Genomic DNA, 15181 nt, shown 5'->3' on the forward strand with positions numbered 1-15181 from the left:
ATTTATTTTCACACTCGCAGTTTGTTTTAGATACGCTGTTTAAAAGTATTTTTTTCACAGTAAACAGGTTTAAAAGCCACTGCATATCAACAGGACACTCAGTACTGCATCTCCAGCCCTGCCCCACCCCTTGTTCGTTGTATTTTTCACATACCTCTTCATAGTCGTGCATACTGATAAATCATCCCCTCATCTCCTCGTTTTATCACCAAACTCCTCGATAATGCGATCCAAGTCATTATTTTATTACTGTAACATCTGAAAAAGCTCTGCAAATGTTAGTGATATTCTTTGAGCGCTGGATGCGGAAGCAGCTATCTTGTTTATTTATGGCCGTGTTATCTCTGTGGTGCCGGGGCTATGTGTATTCCTCAGATCTGCCCCTTTTTTATTTTTTTTCCGGCTTCTCTTGGCTACTATCGGTCTCACTCGGCCATTGAATAGTTTTCTCGGCTTTTTCAGGAGAGAAAACGACTAGAGTCCTGTGCTTTACATCTTTTTGATGATGTCGGACAGGGTCCGACATCGGACCGGAAAGGGAAAATTGTAATGTCGGACCTGTTCCGACATAGGACTGCAAAGGGTTAACTTACGCAGTTCTCTTTGCTGATCTGGACTTAAATCTTCCCCCATCAGAATGTTTCTGGTGCTAGGGGCCTCTGCACAGGATCCTAAATCATCCTCTACCTCACCTGGGGCTATAAATAAGGCCTCCCTTGCCTGCCAGGGCTTCAATAAATTAATGTGATAAATGTCACGTTCATTACAGTGATTAATTTCATAATTTACCTTTCCTATAACCCGAATCACCTCATATGGTCCCTGACATTTAGCACACAGTTTTGATTCCAAAGAGGGAAGAAGCATCATTACCTTGTCTCCTGGTCAAAAGGTCCGAATACGTGCATTTTTGTTGTAATTCTGTTGTGCCGGTGCTGAGCTGATTTGAGATGGTCCTGGGCTAAACGACTGACCAAATCCAGGCAATCTCTGAGTAGGAGCAAATGTCTTTGTGTTCTTCCCACCCCTTTCTCAACAGATCGAGGATGCCGCGAGACTGTCTGCATTACAAGAGCTTGAAGGGGGAGAACCCTGTCGAACTCTGCGGCACCTCTCTCTGCAAAAAGGAGGTAGGGGAGAAGCGATGCCCAATGTTTTTGCTCTTGGTTCACAAATCGTCTCAGCATCTGCTTTAGGATCTGATTAAAGCGTTCCACCAAACCATCTGTCTGTGGATGATAAACAGATGTCCTGATGGGACATATTTTTAATATTTTGTATTCTTGCTGTAATGTGTTAGACAGGAAGTTAGTTCCATGATCAGTCAGTATCTCCTTGGTGATCCCTACTCTTGACATAATCTGCACTAGTTCCTTGGCTATAGCAGCGGCACTAGTGGAACTCAATGGAACTCCTTCTGGGTATTGCGTTGCATAATCTACCACCACTAATATGTGCGTATACCTGGAATCAGAAGGTAGCAAAGGGCCCACTATGTCCATTGCAATGCGCTCAAAGGGAGTGGAAATAATTTGCAGTGGGACCAAAGGGACTCGCTGGCAGTCTGGCTACATATTTCAACACTTCATTATGAAGCCCTAACCAATAAAATCGGGCTAATATGTGTTCCCTTGTTTTGTCAGCTCCAAGGTGCCCCACAAAAGGGATATCATGCCCCAGCCTCATGACCTTGAGATGACAAGACAGGGGAACCATTACTTGCGTTACAGGATGTCCTGTGCCCATGGTCCTGTGCCGAGGTCCGTGCTTTGGTCCCACAAGTCCGGTATATTGAGAGGTGCCGGAGTAATATCTGCCCTGGATGGCCCAGTAACCATGCCCTCTCGGTCACACTGCGTACCGACTCCCTTAGATCGACGTTTGATACCATACGAGCATTCTCCCACCAGACCCCAGCCTCGTCTCAATGATGCTCCCTCCCATTTTTCGATCCATCTCTTTTCTAATTTTTGTAGGATGAAAAATAGGGGAAACATTTCAGCTTGTAAGGGGAAAATATCACCAATCATTTCCCTTTTCTCTTCTTCTGCAACGTTTACGTGTGTGGTCGATAGTTTGGCCAGTCTCGGCCGATAAATATACTTTTATTTATTTATTTTATTTGTATTTATTTTATTTTTTTAAATAAAAATTTAGTAGTCGCCAATTAGTTTTTTGTTGTTTTCTCCCCAATTTTATAGTGTCCAATTATTTATGTTTAGCTCAGCTCACTGCTGCCAACCCTGGGCTGACTCAGGAGCGGCGAAGACGAGCACACACTGTCCTCTGAAGCGTGTGCCATCAGCCGACAGCTTTTTTTGACATGCAGACTCACCGTGCAGCCACCCAGAGCTACAGCGTTGGAGGACAATGCAGCGCTGGTGAGCGGTGAGCCGAGAACACCCTGGCCGACCTAAGGGTGCGGCGCTCGGCCAATTGTGCACTGCCCCCTGGGAGCTCCCATCGTCGGTTGGCATAGGAATAGCCTGGACTCGAACCGGATAAATTTTAAAACAGGGTATGTCACCGTGTCTCCATGGATACAGGAGATAGCCACCTGACCTTGTGACTGCCACGACACACCACTCAACAGAGCTATCCAAATTAAGGTCTGCTCACACCCTGTGTCCACTAATGCGTGGGTTTTCACATTCCCTAAAACCACATTAACAATACAAGTCCCCACCTCGACCCTTTCCCCGTTGCTTACCCGCTTACGATGCCAAAAGACACGCTGCCACTTCACACTTCATTGCTGAGGGGCATAACCGGGCGATGCGTCCTGACTGTTAGCACCTAAAACAAATAGTCGGGGCAGAAGGAGCTGTGGTTACTAATCTGTCCCGCTGCTGGTAAAGCAGAGGGGCAGGGGCAGCATACCTACCCCTGCTGGGGGCAAACCTTTGCCTCCATTGTGGGGAGGTAAGGTTGCCCATTGGGGTCGGAGGTCTGGGAGGACTCGGTCCTGTCACTGGTGGGAGCGGCGTAGAGGAGGGAGCCGATCCTCTGTTGTTCTGTGGTGAAGGAGAGGTCAGTAGGCTTGACTTGGAGTAGAGCAGGGAGTCCTCGAAATCTTCCGCCAGTTTGACCGCCTCTTCCATGGTGGCCAGGTTGTGGCTCTGTATCCGTGCTCGGGTTTCGGAGCCGACCACATGGCAAAACTGCTCGGTTACCATAGCCTCGTCCATCTGTACCCCTGTCTTTGTGGTCGCACAAACGTTGGGCACCCACCCTGGGGCGAGTATCTGGTAGGCTTTGGAACTCCCTGAAGAGCACCCGATGTGTTTCTCCCATGATGTTCAGCCTTTGGAGGATGGCCAGCTTTACCCGGTCGTACTGGGCGGCGTCAGCACCCATCATGGCCTGGTATGCAGCCTAATTGGCTTGCCCAGAACTCCCAAGGCCATAACGCGGTGGTAGCCAGACACTCGAACGCGACCAGGTATGCTTCCGCGTCATCCCCCCACCCGTCATTTTCTTTGCCCTCGCTTTCGGGGCCGTCATTACGGGTCCTTTTGGTGCGCCTAGTTGTAGTGCTGTCCCCACTTGCTCGATCAGTACCTCTCCTCTCTCCTTCTCTCCTCTGTCTCTCGTCTTTCATCCAGCACCTCCAGCAGCACAGATAGTGATGCGCGATCCATCCCCAGACAATGACAAACAACAAAGTACTGGTGAAATGGTGGTTTATTTGTAAATCCAGTGTCACTTGACAACAGTAAATAATGGAGGACTGGCAATACAAACGTTTTACATATACAGTATATTGGGACCAAGATGGCCTTATTGAAATGACCCAGAAACTGAAACTTTATTTTTTAGCGCTTTATTTGCACACTTTTTATTTTAATGTACTATTTAATGTATTATGCTAATATCATGTTGTGATAAAGAGAGAAAGATTCGATGTTGTAAATCTCCCTGCAATCAGCTGCGGGATGGCCCTTGATTGGAGAAACCATGGCAACGGGTTGTTTGCAGGGAGGGCTTTGTGGGTACAAAGGGGAAGCAGCTACATCAATACGCTGCCTTGCGCTGACGTGTACAGACAGCCGGAGCCTGTACTGTTTATCTTTTTGGTTTGTTGTTTGTGTTTGTTTCATTGTAGAGGAGGAGTGAGCCGCGGACCGGCAGACAGGAGCGCGTTTCTGCACAGCACCGCACCACATCACATTCACTGGCACTACGTTTCCCAGGACTCGAGCGCGCACACTGCCGTGCACGGAGGACGGGGGACGGACAAAGTCGAGTTTTTGTTTTTTTTTTTGTTTTGGATTGAAAGCCCGTCGTGTACCCCCCAATACCATCGTTGGTAAAGGGGTGGACTACTTTTGTTGTTATTATTTGTTATTATTAAATACACTGACTGTTTTTGGGAGAAAACGCTGTTTGGACATTATTTTTCATTCACTGTACCACTGCACCTGACGACACATGTATAGCATGTATTATGCATTTCTCTGTATTTAAAGTATTATGGATTTTCTTGTTACTGCATCTTGTAAAATGCCTTGTGATGGTGGTCCACTAGGAAAGGCGCCATATAAAATAAAGATTGATTGATTGATTGATTGATATATTTTAACAGAAGTAATTTATATCTGAACTGTCGTCGTTCATTACTGAAAAGCAAAGCAAAACATTTGAATTAATCGCACAAATCCTGACTAATTTAACTATCGCACTAAATTAATCTTCTTTTTACATAATAGTGCCATATAACACAACATGCTTAGAAACAAAAGCTAAATCAGTAGATTTAATAGATTTAATAGATTAAAAAAAAATAATCAAGAAACCGTGAGTACAATTTGCCTACTTCTATATATACTCAATATACTAAGTTTTTTTCTATAAAACTTGGAAAGAGGTTGAAATTGCCAATTTTTTAAATGATTTATTAATATTTTACATTTGTCATTTCGGAAGTTGACTTTTTGTAAAATACTATGCATTATAAAACCTTATCTAGTTCTGCAACTTTACAAGATATTTCAATTCTGATTTCAGATTTGAGATCCTTGGAAAATTGTGCAGCTACAATATACTCTAAGTTTTTTTTTTATATAACACCTGGAAAGAGGTTGAAATTGACAATTTTTAAAAATATTATTTATAATTTTTCATAATTTTTTGGGGGGTGTAGCTCATTTGAAAAAAAATCACCCCACAACAAAATAAATTACATCAATGGAAAGATCTACTTAATGCCTTTCTGTAGGTGTATTGGGTTTTAATTTCTGATTTAAGGTTCCAAAACTACAAGCGTTTAAACAGAAAGTGTTCATATTTATGACCGAATATGGTCATTCCCCGTATGCAGCATAGGGTTAAAAGGGACCAAAAACAAAGTACACAGAAAGAGTACTTGGAACTGCAAACACAAGTCAAAAAGGAAGTTAGAAAGGCCAAGAGAGAGATAAAAATCAATATTGCTAAGGGGGCTAAAACCAATTCCAAAATGTTTTTCCAATATTATAACAGCAGATCCAACATTCAAAGAGGAGGTTAAATGTCTAAGAGACACAAATGGCAAAATCATAGATGAAGAAAAAAAAAATAGCAAATATATTAAATGATTACTTTTCACAGGTTTTTACAAAGGAGGACACGGACAACATGCCCCACATGTCGACCTGTTCCTATCCAATTTTAAATAACTTTAGCATAACAGAGGCAGAAGTGTTAAAGGGACTAGGAGCTCTTAAAATAAACAAATCCCCTGGGCCGCATGAGATCCTCCCAATAGTACTCAAAGAAATGAAAGAAGTTATTTACAAACCACTAACCAAGATCATGCAACAGTCTCTTGACACAGGGGTTGTACCGACAGACTGGAAAATAGCAAACGTAATACCGGTCCACAAAAAGGGAGACAAAACCGAACCAGGTAACTACAAACCAATAAGCCTGACTTCTATTATATGTAAAATTATGGAAACTATAATAAGATCCAAAATGGAAAATTACCTACAGTATATGGTAACAATATCCTGGGAGACAGTCAGCATGGTTTTAGGAAAGGGAGATCGTGTCTAACTAACCTACTTGACTTTTTTGAGGATGCAACATTGAAAATGGATAATTGCAAAGCATACGACATGGTTTATTTAGATGCATGCACATGGATTAGGGAGTGGTTAACATGTAGAAAACAGAAAGTACTGATTAGAGGAGAAACCTCAAAATGGAGCGAGGTAACCATTGGTGTACCACAGGGATCAGTATTAGGCCCTCTGCTATTCCTAATCTACATTAATGATTTAGATTCTGGTATAGTAAGCAAACTTGTTAAATTTGCAGATGACACAAAATAGGAGGAGTGGCAAACACTGTTGCAGCAGCAAAGGTCATTCAAAATGATCTAGACAGAATTCAGAACTGGGCAGACACATGGCAAATGACATTTAATAGAGAAAAGTGTAAAGTACTGCACGCAGGCAATAAAAATGTGCATTATAATTATCACATGGGAGATACTGAAATTGAATAAGGAATCTATGAAAAAGACTTAGGAGTTTATGTTGACTCAGAAATGTCTTCATCTAGACAATGTGGGGAAGCTATAAAAAAGGCCAACAAGATGTTTGGATATATTGTGAGAAGTGTTGAATTTAAATCAAGGGAAGTAATGTTAAAACTTTATAATGCATTAGTAAGACCTCACCTAGAATATAGTGTTCAGTTCTGGTCACCTCGTTAGACAGAGTGCAAAGAAGAGCAACCAGAATTATCCTGTGTTTAAAAGGCATGTCGTATGCAGACAGGCTAAAAGAATTGAATCTATTCAGTCTTGAAAAAAGAAGACTACGCGGTGATCTGATTTAAGCATTCGAAATTCTAAAAGGTATAGACAATGTCGTTCCAGGGGACTTTTTCAACCTGAAAAAAGAAACAAGGACCAGGGGTCACAAATGGAGATTAGATAATGGGGCATTCAGGGCAGCAGTGTGGAGTAGTGGTTAGGGCTCTGGACTCTTGACTGGAGGGTCGTGGGTTCAATCCCTAGTAGGGGACACTGCTGCTGTACCCTTGAGCAAGGTACTTTACCTAGATTGCTCCAGTAAAAACCCAACTGTATAAATGGGTAATTGTATGTAAAAATAATGTGATATCTTGTAACAATTGTAAGTCACCCTGGATAAGGGCATCTGCTAAGAAATAAATAAATAAATAAATAAATAAATAAATAAATAAATAAATAAAAAACAGAGAATTGTGAGGGTCTGGAACCAACTCCCCAAGAAGCTGCTTGATGAGACTCTGGGATCAATAAGCTACTAATAACCAAACGAGCAAGATGGGCTGAATGGCCTCCTCTCGTTTGTAAACTTTCTTATGTTCTTATGTTATATGAATTATCTGTGAAGTTGTCATGGAGTGACTCTAAAACCCGTCTTCCCTTGTACAAGGTGTGAGCACCTTTTTTGAGTGAAAGGTATATGTGGCAGAGATGTCTGGCTCTTTGATAGAAACAGCTTAATTTATTTGAGGTTTGCCCACTGACGATGGGAATGAGAATGTAGAGATGGGAGCCCAGCTAACAAGATTTAAGTTTTTGCAGGTATTATTCTTTTAAAGACTGTCACTGCTACTGGAAGCAGGATGATCTTTGGGATACAAATTGAACATTTCTGAAACTGCACCAAATATTGTAATGACTGTAATGTGTTTTAAAGAATATAAAACCAGTAGAAAATATTGTTAGCAGATCTGTGTAAGGCCTGTCGTGGTGTTCGCATGGCCACTTCAAGCTGAGCCAAGAGGAGAATCTTGCTGGGAACAGCTGACTTATTATATATGGATTGGATGCTATAGAATGAAATACATTGCTAATAATAATGTTGTAGGATCCTGTATTTTGTATCATTTTGAATAAGTCTGTGTAAGGTCTGAAAAAGAAAGCTCCTGGTATCAAAAGGTCAGGCCGACCTGCTGAAAGTTCCAAACCTTTTAATTAAAAGCCATTCTGATCCAGCAAGAGCAGAATGGCAAACTCTATGGAACAGAGTTAATATTCTAGAAGCAATCGAACTAGGTTCTATTATAGTAAGAAAAAACAAAAGTATTTAAATAAATAAGAAACCTAATATAATAACATTAAGTAAATGTATGAGCAGTCCTAAGTTTTAATATTTAAAAGTTGCATTTGTTGCTAAGCAGGCGCCTAATTAAAAATTAACCTCTTGCCTTCTGTGTATATCAATGAAGTAAAATAATGCAATTTATAAGAGATTGCTATATTGAAGTATCTGAATTAGAACTACATGTTATAAAATCATTTAAAGTATAAACTGTAACTTTACATATACAGTGAACTATTTGTAACCTCGTCCTTACCTGCTGGTAATAAATTTGGAAATGACTCATTGGTTTTGGCCGATGAAGCAGGGTTTTTTGCTGGTCAGCAATTTAAAGATCCTCTCTATAATGAGTGATCTCGTTAATATTATCGAACAGAATACCTTTCGGATAACAGAAGATAAAATTTCTATATATAACAGAAATTAATTAGAACCTGGTAAGAAGAAATTGGAGCGAAAAGCGTAGGACAGGTTTACTGCGTTAACTTAAAATTTGGTCTTAAATAATGAGTATTAGAAAATGCTTATGGTAGTGTCTCATACTAATCAACACCAAAAATTGGCAAAAGGCTTTCTCTGTTCATACAAAATCAACTGGATTTTGCATGACCAGAGAACGAGATCAGATTTAGTTCAGTCACTATAAATAGGGGTCTACTTAAATCGCGGTAAATTTACGTATTTTTCACGGGTATGTTGCGGAATAAAATTGGGATTTCGCGGACCTGTTTAAACATTAAATAAACCTAAGTAGACAGTATTTCAGAACACTATAAAGCCTAAAAATAGTGGTACTTGCTTCCTTACTAAAACAGAGTGCTGTCATTTGTTAAAAGCAAGCATGCAGCATCCCCCTGCAGTTGACTTGCCCATACATTGAGACTGCACGTTCTGCATCCAATTGGTTGGAAGTTAAGGCAAAGCTTTGCCAAGTTAGTTATACAGATGAATCGATTAGAAACAGCCCCAAAACTCGTTTACCCAAGGGTATCTGGCATACTTTAATAAAGGCAATGTATGCAGCACGTTTGTTGTCATATTATTTGTCCCATCCAATAATTTATTTTATTAGTACCGAGTCAAAACATAGAGAACGTGGCTATTCGGGTCTAAGATTCCAACTGCGAAAAAGTAAGCAGCAGGTTGAAGCGAGGTGGCTGTGCTGGATCTTTTTAGTAATGATTTAACTTGCAGACAGGAATACTTTTTGGCTGGACTTTCAGTTTGGTTTCTGAAAGCTGTTTATTTTACGTTCTGTTCATCAGCCTCTGTAGTAGTAGCGTTTTGTTTAATGTGTGATTCTGAAGCTAAATAACGATCGATCGTATTTTCTCCAAAGACACATTAAGATATGCAAAACAATTACCTCAGTCTGCATGTACAGTTTCTTTCGGAAATATCTTGAAACGATCATCAGCCAAAATATACTTTGCTTTTTTTGTCGCCCATTTCTGGTATTTTACCTCCAATGCTGAAAACTAGATTTTAGCAACCTAAATCAAAACAATGCAGCACTGACTTTGTCCCACCCCCTACTGTACCGTACAGGTCACATAAATGCAGTAAATACGCACTGATAGGCTGATTAAAACTTTGTCATTTAAATAGTAAACAAGAACGTTAACCGCTTTGGACTTAAATGACTTCTTAACAGATCAATGGAGTAAAATAACATTATTGAAGTATCTGAATTGGGAATATATGTTATGAAGTTGTTTAAAGTTAAACTATTGAAAGAACATATTAAAAGTTTATTAAAGCAGAAGCTTGACATTGACAATGTTGTAGACAAATTGTTAAGACACATTTGAGATGGTGTTCATTTAATCTGATCAATTTAAGAATCTGTTCATTTTCTCTCTCCAACTAAACAAAAAGTCTTTTAGACATTGTGACAGGTTGGCCGAATCGTCTGAAGTCAGGCAGAAGCAGGGACGACAAAATACTGACACCAGGGAGTACTGCAGGTAAAAGAAAGAATCGGCTGGCTGCCGTTTTTATTTGCAAAACAAAAATAAATAAAATATTTTAACAAAACAAATCCTGAACACAAAATATAAATAAAACACAGGTCAGGCTGGGCAGATTGCCTTCACTGTTCCTATGTCTATTATTACGTTTCGTTTTCTCTCCGCTCTCGTTCCTCCTCTAAACTCCCACACCGAGTGCCGAGAGCTGCAGGCTTTTATAACAGGTGACCATCTCCCGATTAGCAACACATTAAATCACCTAATTAATTCGGGAGATGGTCACCTTCTGCACGAGTTTACTAAAGTGCTGTGGATGGGGCTACCCATCAACGCTACCAAACAGTATAAAATAAACAAACGGCTACGCCGTCACTAAACAAAACAATAACAAAACATAGGGCGCTCGCCGTCATGCATACAATAATAAAATCAAAATACAAAACAAATACAAAATACACTGCACAGGGGCGGAGGGGGAGACCCCGATCTAAAAATAAATAAACAAAACAATGTACAGGGCACCTCGCCCTGTTACAGACATTAAAATATCAATTAAACTAAAGAATATAAATGTTTGGTTTATATAAAGGTTTTACTGCAATAAAAAAACAGAGGAACTGTTAAGTTTGAATGTAAGACAATAAAGTGTAAACTGTATTGATAACTTTAGCATACAGTAAACTTGCTGGAAGGAATAGAACTAATTCTGTGACCCCCTTCACCTGCTTACAAGCAAGAATGGTGCTAGACCTGGAAAGTTCTTTTTAGCAGTCAAAGCGAGATGTACTTGTCATCAGCAGTTTTGAATCCAAGGCCTTTCCATAATGAGCAAAATTAACTCTCTTCATTATATCATAGAAATTACTGAAAACTTGGCAGCTGAAGCGAGCATTTAATTTAAATTAGAAAAGTTGTCTACAGTAGCAGTCATTATCAGATAGATAGCGATTTTAATTGGGATAATGGTTGAGAGCCAAAAAATGACTTTCTGCAGTGAATTTGGAAAAGTGCTTACAGTGGAGTTTCATATTAATTGAAACACTAGTCTGGGCAAGAAAACAGGGTGTCTGAAACCTGCTATGTAGACAAATTTTTAGAAACATAGGTCAGGCTTGGTCCAAGAATGGCACAGTTAAATAAGGCTTTTATATTTAACATGTTCATTATAGCTTAAATTTAAATGAAAATAACTGAACTAACCACTGTATGCTTAGTGGTTTTACACAAGGGCTTATGATAAACCCCGACAGTCTTTGTTCAATACTTTATTAACACACCTGTAAATGAAAGTAAACTAATCTGAAAAGTTGACGAGATATGCTGCTCAGAGGAAATATATTGTAAACCCAGGTTAATATAATCACACAGAAAGCTGATGTTATATATAAAACAACATCTATTTTAATACACATATAAACTTGTATAGTATTGTATTATAGCAAGGATCCTGTGAACTTTGGTTCATCTGACTTTTTAGAGAAAGGAGGGGTTGAAAAAGACAACTATGACATCATGTTCCAATATTTTTGGAAAGAAGTTATATCCAATTAATTTTGTAGGTCGTTATTTAACTCCAATTAGTTTTAAAAAGAGTTGACTGGATCCTTCTAGAATATATAATTAACTGAAAGATAAGAACTCTCAAGGCAGATTGATGATCAGATTTTATTATTATTATTATTATTATTATTATTATTATTATTATTATTATTATTATTTATTTCTTTGCAGACGCCCTTACTCAGGGTGACTTACAGTTGTATGCAAAAAATACATATCAAGAATTACATTATAATTAAGAGCAAGATACGAAATAGAATGACTTTAGTCCTAATAAGGAGGCAGTGTGGTCCAGTGGTCAAAGTCCAGGGCTTATAACCAGAAGGTCACTGGTTCAAATCCCCCCTCTGCCACTGACTGACTCACTGTGTGAGCCTGAGCAAATCATTAACCTTGTTGTGCTCCATCCAGCAGATGAGATGTTAAATCATATAATGCACAGTTCACAGCCTACCTCTGTAAAGCGCTTTGTGATGGTGGTCCACTATGAAAAGCGGTATATAAAAATAAATATATTATTATATTCTAATAAGAGCAAATACAAAACACAGTGTTGGTAGTTACATCAGGGTGAGATACGAGTAGAAAATACTACAGATTGGGATTACATATAGTAAAATAAGAAGCAGATAAGTGCAAGTTAAAGTGCATTAAAGGCAAAGAGCTATATAGTCCAGAAGGGTATTTTACAGATGTTGAAGAGGTGTGTCTTGAGGAGGTGCCGGATGGTGGTCAGGGATTGGGCAGTCCTGACATCCATAGGAAGGTCATTCCACCACTGCGGGGCGAGGGTGAAGGAGTGGGTTCTGGAGGCAGGGGAGCATAGAGGAGGTACAGCCAGTCTTCTAGTGCAAGCGGAGCGGAGAGGTCGGGTTAGGGTGTAGGGAGAGATGAGGGTCTGGAGGTAGCTGAGTGCAGTCTGGTCATACTAGGAGAGTACAAGAGTCTTGAACTGGACACGAGCGGTGATCGGGAGCCAGTGGAGTGAGCGGAGCAGTGGAGTAGTGTGGGAGAAGCGAGGCAAAGAGAACACCAGGCGAGCAGCGGAGTTCTGGATGAGCTGGAGCGGACGGGTGGCGGACGCAGGGAGGCTGGCCAGGAGGGAGTTGCAGTAGTCTAGACGGGAGAGTACCAGGGCCTGGGCGAGGAGTTGCATGGAGTAGTTGGTGAGTAAGGGTCGGATTCTTCGTATGTTGCTCAGGAAGAAACGGCAGGTGTGTGCTAGAGTGGAGATGTGCTGGGAGTAGGAGAGGCAGGGGCCCAGGATTACTCCGAGGTTCTTGGCTGAGGAAGAGGGAGAGAGTGTGATAGATTCCAGAGGAATGGAGATAGAGAGATCAGAGGAGGGGGAAGATGAGGAGGGGATTTAGAGAGGTTGAGTTTGAGGTGATGCGAGTGCATCCAGGAGGAGATAGCAGACAGATAGGTAGAGATATGAGAGGAAGATCTGAGCATCGTCAGCAAAGAAGTGGTATGAGAAAAGATAGGATGCGATGAGCGGGCCCAGGGTGGTTACCTGGTAGGTGCGGTCAGAGAGACAGGAGAACCAGGCCAGAGCAGTGCCAGAGATTCCCAGGTCAGCGAGACGGTGTCAAAGGCAGCAGACAGATCGTGGAGAATTAGGACAGAGGAGAGAGAGGCAGCACAGGCAGAGTTTAGTGAGTTAGTGACAGACAGGAGAGCCGTTTCAGTGGAGTAAACAGAGCGGAAACCAGATTGGAGAGGGTCGAGCAGAGAGTGGTTAGACAGGAAAGCAGAGAGCTGGTGGTGTACTGCCCGCTCAAAGGTTTGAGAGAAGAAGGGTAAGAGGGAGACAGGGTGGTAGTTCTGGAGGGAGGTGGGGTCAAGGGTAGGTTTTTTTGATGAGGGGGTGATAGAGACTTGTTTGAAGGCAGAGGGAAAGAGGCCAGAGAGGAGAGAGGTGTTGAAAAGGGAGGAGATGAAGGGGAGTAAAGCAGGAGCAGCAGCTTGAAAGAGGTGAGTGGGAAGGGGGTCCAGGGCGCACGTGGTGGGTTTGTGGCTCTGGAGGAGGGATGAGAGGTCAGAGTCTGAGAGGGGAGAGAAGGCGGAGAAGGAGGGTGAGTTACTAGGGGAGACAGAGGATGTTGGGGTTGGAGTGGGAGGGGGTGGGGGGAGGGAGAGGTGTTAAAGATTTTGCGGATATCAGAGATTCTAGAGGAGAAGAAAGAGACAAAGTTGTCAGAGGAGATAGAGGAGGGAGGAGGAGGGGGGGAGGATTGAGGAGGGAGAAGGTAGAGATTAGTTTCTGGTGGTTGTTAGTGGAGGATTGGATAACAGATTGGAAATAGGAGCGTTTAGCAGAGGAGAAAGTAGAGGAGGAGGAGAAGAGAAGGGAGCGATAGAGGTCTAGGGCAGCAGGGAGTTTGGTTCTCTTCCATTTCTTTTCATCAAATCGCATTGTGGTTCTTGCTGAGCGGAGCACAGAGGAGAGCCAGGGTTGGGGAGGGGAGGGGCGAGCAGGTCGCGAGGTGAGGGGACAGAGGGAGTCGAGGGAGGAGGTTAGGGAGGAGAAGAGGGTGGAGGTAGCAGAGTCTACAGAGAGTTAGGAGAAGGAGTCGATAGGAGGGAGGTGAGAGAGCGGTGGAGGCAAGGACAGAGGGGGACAGAGAGCGGAGGTTATGGCCGGAGGTGACAGTGGGGGTAGGTGGAGTAGGGAGAGAGGGGAGAGACAGAGAAAAAGAGATTAAATAGTGATCAGAGAGGTCCAGAGGGGTGATAGAGAGGGTGGAGGGGCGTCAGGCCCTGGAGTAGGTGAGGTCCAGTTGACGGCCAGTTTTGTGGGTAGGAGCGGATTGAGAGAGAGAGAGGTTAAAGGAGTGAAGGAGAGGAAGGAATCCATCAGTGTGTGGGGTTGGAGAGACAGTTGGGGTAGACAGAGAGGGGAGGGAGGAGAGGAGATAGTCAAGTTCATCAAGAAAGTGAATGACAGTAGAATTAGCAGGAGTTGACAGGGAGAAAATAGTTGGACAGCGTGAAATTCAAAGGTGTTAACAGAGAATGAGGAGAGGTCAGATGGGACAGAAAAGAGTAAGGAGGGAGAGAGGTGAAGACTATTCCCACCTCCCTGTCCAGTGAGACGCGGAGTATGGGACAGGACGTAGAGAGAGGACAGGGCATTAGGAGTTATAGTGTTATCAGGAGAGAGCCAGGTTTCAGTGAGAGCAAGGAATTCGATAGAGAGGTGGGAGGCAAAGGCAGAGATGAAATCAGCTTTGTTAGCAGAAGAGTGACAGTTCCAGAGGGCACCAGAGAGAGTGCGGGAGGGGAGAGAGTGGGAGGGGGGAGAGGCAGAGGGATGAGGTTAAAGGAGTTAGGGGAGCAGCGGCGGAGAGAGGACAGAGGATGGGAGTCATAGCACGACAGGTGAGAAAAATAGGTACAGTAGTAGTGGGATCAGCAGCGTGGGGGGAGGGTACAGACCTGTCTAGTAGTTGGCGTCGCCCAGAGCGCTGCTAGGTTCGGATTTTCTCCAACAGCCTCTCGTCGCAGGTCTCTCTTCGCTGGACTCCCATAGCTAGACTCCCGGCTATTTGGTAGAGAGGCTGTTCG

This window comes from Acipenser ruthenus, chromosome 1 (assembly GCF_902713425.1).
Source record: "Acipenser ruthenus chromosome 1, fAciRut3.2 maternal haplotype, whole genome shotgun sequence".
NCBI lineage: Eukaryota > Metazoa > Chordata > Actinopteri > Acipenseriformes > Acipenseridae > Acipenser > Acipenser ruthenus.